Here is a 6,000-nt window from a genome sequence, read left to right on the forward strand (position 1 = left end):
TTATTTCTCAGTTTTCACGTTGTATAAATACTTTCATATACGTGTGCGGAGTACTGCACAGTACGACAATTTGGTTCATCCAAATGAATGAGTTGTAATATATTTTATTAACCACCACATTTTTCAGTCATACTTTTTGTATACTTTCTTTTACTTTTTTGGCTATTTATTATCATGTAAGCTTTTTTTTATCTTGTTTTTGTACTTTCTCTTAAATGAAGTGGCATTTTGTATAATTTTGCAAAGAAAATAAAGATTTTGGATTTTTCATCATTCTCCTATTGATCTTTGTTCTATGTACTATTGAATTATATTATCATAACAGGCACTGAATGCTTTATAGGACAAGGTCCACGACCAAATTCAGTTCATTTTTAGTTTGGTTTCGCTGCCTCTGGACCTGATAGAGGTCTTTGTGTACCTGTGTGGTTGCTCTGACAGGCAGTGATAAAAGAGACCAGGGAATAACATATCCCCAGCCCCCCCCCCATCCTCAAAACCCCAAAACAGAACCCATCCATTCTAAAGACCCTGTGGCATTGTAAAAGCCTCACACTATTTTGCTTTGCCTCCGTGATCCAGTCTAATTGGGTAAGAAGCCCAAGCTGTAAACCTCAGATCCAATCCCATACGGCAGTTATGTGTTTCATGCCGTGCCAGCAGGCGTCTCTGGGTTACTGGGAACAGGCCTTGGTGGGCTTCGACGAGGGTGTTCCACTTCCCAGATGAGATTCTGTTTCTCCCATCCAGAGCGGCGAGGGAGGCGGGACTTCGGCCCATGTACGCTGTTCCTTTACTGGCAAAACCACCGGGGAGCTCAGACCTGCACTTCAGCAGCTGTTTTAGACTCTGGGGCAGGGAAATATTAGATCTGCAGCACCTTGGATCACATCAGAAAGCAATATAAACAAGGTTCATATCAACAACACAAACCTACCAACAGACATTTTATCACTTTTCAAAGAACACTGTTTATCCATTTAATAAAATCACACACGTCTCGTTTTCCCGTAAACAGTTATGTGTTTGAGAATTTAGCTCCTGCGTAGATTCTGAGGTCAATGGGTTGGCTCGGTTCATTCCCATCGGCAATTTGGAATAACGTTGGAAGGCTTTATTTGTGATTTTGTACAGCTGATTTGAACACTAAGTAAACTAGCATGATCCAAAAATGCTGCTTTAAAGCTACAGTTGGTCATGTTGAACTAGCAAGAATATGCTTGATTTAAAAAAACATGGCCATCAGTCTAATTGTATAGAAGTCTATGAGAAAATGGTCCTACTTCTCTCTGCTGGCCACCAGGGGGCGACTCCTCTCTGGTTGTATAGAAGTCTATGAGAAAATGGTCATCCTTCTCTCTGCTGGCCACCAGGGGGCGACTCCTCTCTGGTTGTATAGAAGTCTATGAGAAAATGGTCCTACTTCTCTCTGCTGGCCACCTGGGGGCGACTCCTCTCTGGTTGTATAGAAGTCTATGAGAAAATGGTCCTACTTCTCTCTGCTGGCCACCAGGGGGCGACTCCTCTCTGGTTGTATAGAAGTCTATGAGAAAATGGTCCTACTTCTCTCTGCTGGCCACCAGGGGGCGACTCCTCTCTGGTTGTATAGAAGTCTATGAGAAAATGGTCCTACTTCTCTCTGCTGGCCACCAGGGGGCGACTCCTCTCTGGTTGTATAGAAGTCTATGAGAAAATGGTCCTACTTCTCTCTTGATGTATTATCTCAGTAAACATTGTAAACATGAGTTTATGGTCTCAATCTCTAGTTTCAAGTCTTCTTCAATCCAGCATGATGTTCATTTAGTACATTATGGTCCATTTCCTCTAAACCAGTGGTACTCAACCATGGGCCCGGGGACCAACAAGGGTCCTTGGGGGAGTTTTAGATTGTCTCCAGAAAAATAGTTTAATTGACGATAGAAAATGTGAGGAAGAAAGTCTCTCGAAAGTTCTGGACTTCATCTTACCCAACAACCAACATCTTTTCAGATTGAAAACGTTTGAGAACCCGTAAACTTCAGGTACACAGTGCAACATTCTAGGAAGCTCAGGAACCTCTGGATTCAGGTCTCTCTCAACCACACACTGCTACTTAAAGGAAACTTCTACTTTTTTAATGGCTGCCATGGTACACATGGGCACTCTACTGTCCCGCTCATGTAGCTTGGATCGAGTCCAACTGGTGAACTTTAGAGTGATCACAGGTGCAACCTACAGTTCAGTTGAGGAAAGTAGTTCAACTATCAAACCAGAACCCCTCAAAACAGCCTCGAATGCTATCAATTATTTTTCTTCTCCTCTGATTTTATGTCCATTAAAAAGAAAACACCTTGAACCACTTCAATGCGTAGTCTGGGGTCTACAAAAGCACAATTTATTATCAATTAAAATTCAGCATATTCGAAACATGTGTGATCCTTATTTTTCAAGCCCTTTTATGCTTTTCTAATTTGACTTGGGCCAAGTAAAAGGGTACAAGAGTTATGCTTTGATATGCTGTGCAGAAGTTTTTCGCTCGCACGTTTTTTTTCCTCTCCTGTTCTTCAGGCTTCGCTCATTCGACGGGGTCATTGCGTTCACAAACTCGGTTCACACAAGGCAGGAGCAGTCGGTGTGGTCCGTGCGAGGCTCAGATGTAGACCTGCGCCAGGTAGAGAGGGTCCCGGCAGGCGGTCACGCTCTGTGTAGCATTTCTATGCCGAGCCTCCACTTCGTGCATCCAGAGGAGATCGGACAGTGGCACCTGTGGAACAGATCAGCGAGCCGGGTGGTTTAAGACCTTTGATTCATGACCTGCATCTGTTATGGCCATATCATTTGGAACGTCCATTGAAAAGATACAGTAGCCACTCACACGCATTGACTCTAGATGAGCAGGATCTCAGGGCAGTATATCTTGTTCGGGCAGCAGCAGCTGGAAGCTTTGAAGCTGGGAGGTGGTAGCCGCTCCCTTCTGGATGGGGAAATGATTGAGAAATGCCTTGGAGACGTGACCCGCGAGCGAGCCGCCTCACCCCTGAACGCTGCGTGATAAAAGTGACTCTCTGATACTATTTATCTGAAAGGGCAATCCAGTGCATGACCAGGAAAAGGTAAATTCATGCAAGAGCAAGAAGCAAGTCAGAATCATATCATTTCTCAAAGCAAACAAATATGATGTCTGATAGTTTGGTTTGTGCAAAAATCTGTCAATGAAGTAACACTTCTAGGCTATAACACTTGTATTTGACCCGTCAGTGCAGAGCAGGTTAACGTGGTCAGTGTTTGACGAGGTTGTGTGAGCCACAGCATCCTCTGCTGTTGACTGATGTTGGAAGTATTTCCTCAGTCATCTGAAGTCTAGTTGTCTACTGTATTAGAACTGTGAATGTGCTGCCCACTACAGGACAACAGCAGGGAATGTAGAAAATATCTGATTAATGGGTGTCATCATGAGTTATTTTATCAGTAACTGTTTGTACTACAGTTTTTTTGGCATTTATTTAATATACATATTTCTTTGTAACCAAAGAAACTACTCCTGCCATCTTGACATGATTTAACATTAAGACACTAATCAATATCTCTGTGCAAACAGATGTGTGACGATGACAAGTTAAAATGTGTCACTCAGCACCATTCGGGGTGAAAAATAGTCATAGTACAGCATATCCGAAAAAGACAGGACAGTATATCATCTACCACTTATCCTGTATTCAGGGTCACGGAATCCGAACCCAAACCGGGAATTGAACCCGGGACCCTCTGGCTGTGAGGCAACAGTCTACCCACTACACCACATGCAGCTGTCATGTCAAAGAAATGTCATGTCACAACTACAGTGTATTGTTTTGAGCTCTCACACACACTCATCAGAGATGCAGAGGAAGAACGTGAAGACTGATCATGTGTTTAATGCTGAATGTTGGGGACGAGGTGTTCGGGTTAGAGTTAACTAGAACCACCACTGTTTCACACATCGTACTAAATAAACATCAAAAATAGTATTATTCAAAGTCCATTCTACAAGTTACAAGATGAAAGCTGCAGGCAGCATCTGTTCAGGTTGTCTTTTCACATAAAGTGATAAAGTCTCCAGCTCCTCCTTGTGGTCAGGTCCGGAAAAAAGTCCAGAAAAAAGTCATAGTTTAGTATGTTGAAAAAAGTAAAAAAAAAAAAAAGAATCATAGTATAGCATGTTGAAAAAAGGCAGGACAGTATATCATCTACTGCTTATCCTGTATTCAGGGTGGCAGAATCTGAACCCAAATCAGGAATCGAACCCAGGACCCTCTGGCTGTGAGGCAACAGTGCTACCCACTACACCACTATGCAGCTGTCATAAAAAAAGTCATAGTTTAGTGTGTCAAAAAAAGTAAAAAAAATAAATAAAAAAAAAAGTAATCGTGTATGTGGAAAAAGTCCTGAAAAAAGTCAGTTTAGTATGTTGAAAAAAAAAAAAAAAAGTCGTCGTATATGTCGAAAAAGTCCTGAAAAAAGTCAGTTCAGTATGTTGAAAAAAGTAAAAAAAAAGAAAAAAAAATTGTCGTATATGTCGAAAAAGTCCTGAAAAAAGTCAGTTCAGTATGTTGAAAAAAGTTTTTAAAAATAAAAAAAGTTGTCGTATATGTCGAAAAAAGTCCTGAAAAAAGTCATTTTAGAATGTTGAAAAAAGTTTTTTTTTAAAGTTATCGTATATGTCGAAAAATATCCTGAAAAAAGTCAGTTTAGAATGTTGAAAAAAGAGAAAAAACGTAAAAAAAAGTTGTCATATATGTCGAAAAAGTCATGAAAAAAGTCAGTTTAGTATGTTGAAAAAAAAAAAAAAGTTGTCGTATATGTCGAAAAAGTCCTGAAAAAAGTCTGTTTAGAATGATGAAAAAAGTTTTTAAAAAAAGTAAAAAAAGTTGTCATATGTCGAAGAAAGTCTTGAAAAAAGTCAGTTTAGAATGTTGAAAAAAGTAAAAAATGTAAAAAAAAGTTGTCATATATGTTGAAAAAAGTCCTGAAAAAGTCAGTTTAGTATGTTGAAAAAAGTATATATATATATAAAAGTCAGAGTATAAGTAAAAAAAGTCCTGAAAAAAGTCAGTACAGCATGTCGACAAAAGACAGGACAGTATGTCATCTACTTCTTATCCTGTATTCAGGGTCGCAGAATCTGAACCCAAATCAGGAATCGAACCCAGGACCCTCTGGCTGTGAGGCAACAGTGCTACCCACTACACCACCATGCAGCTGTCATAAAAAAGTCATAGTTTAGTGTGTCAAAAAAAGTAAAAAAAATTGTGTATGTGGAAAAAGTCCTGAAAAAAGTCAGTTTAGTATGTTGAAAAAAGTATATATATATACTTATCAGTCAGAGTATAAGTCGAAAAAAATCCTGAAAAAAGTCAGTACAGCATGTCGACAAAAGACAGGACAGTATGTCATCTACTTCTTATCCTGTATTCAGGGTCGCAGAATCTGAACCCAAATTAGCAATTGAACCCAGGACCTTCTGGCTATGAGTCAACAGTGCTACCCACTACACCACCATGCAGCTGTTATAGTGTAGTCTGTCAAAAAAAGTCACGACAAAAGTCATAATATAGTATGTCTGAAAAAGTTAAAAAAAGAGGAAATGTTTGGAAATGATTATGTGATAGGTAGATTATATTTTCACACGTCCATATTCCTGACTCCGTCACTTCTGGGACTCAGAAGAAAACTTTGAAAAAATAACTAAAAAGATTTGCCTGTCGAGCTAGCTAGCTTACCAAGCTAGCTAGCTCAACCCCTTAGGCTAGCGTGGACTTACCTGTTTGCTGCTCCGTCCTTGTTGCTTGATGATGGAAATTCAAGTTGCCGGGAAGTTGAAATTGACGTGAAATTGACGTGAAATCGCAACGAACGACGGACGTGAACGCAAGGTTTGAACGGATTTTCATTTGTTGTTTTTGCTTTGAGCTCACACACACTCATCACACACACTCCCGTGTATTGTACCTCCAACGGGGTTCGAACCCGCGTCGTTATCAT

This window comes from Eutrigla gurnardus (genome assembly GCF_963514095.1).
Source record: "Eutrigla gurnardus genome assembly, chromosome: 22".
Taxonomy (NCBI): domain Eukaryota; kingdom Metazoa; phylum Chordata; class Actinopteri; order Perciformes; family Triglidae; genus Eutrigla; species Eutrigla gurnardus.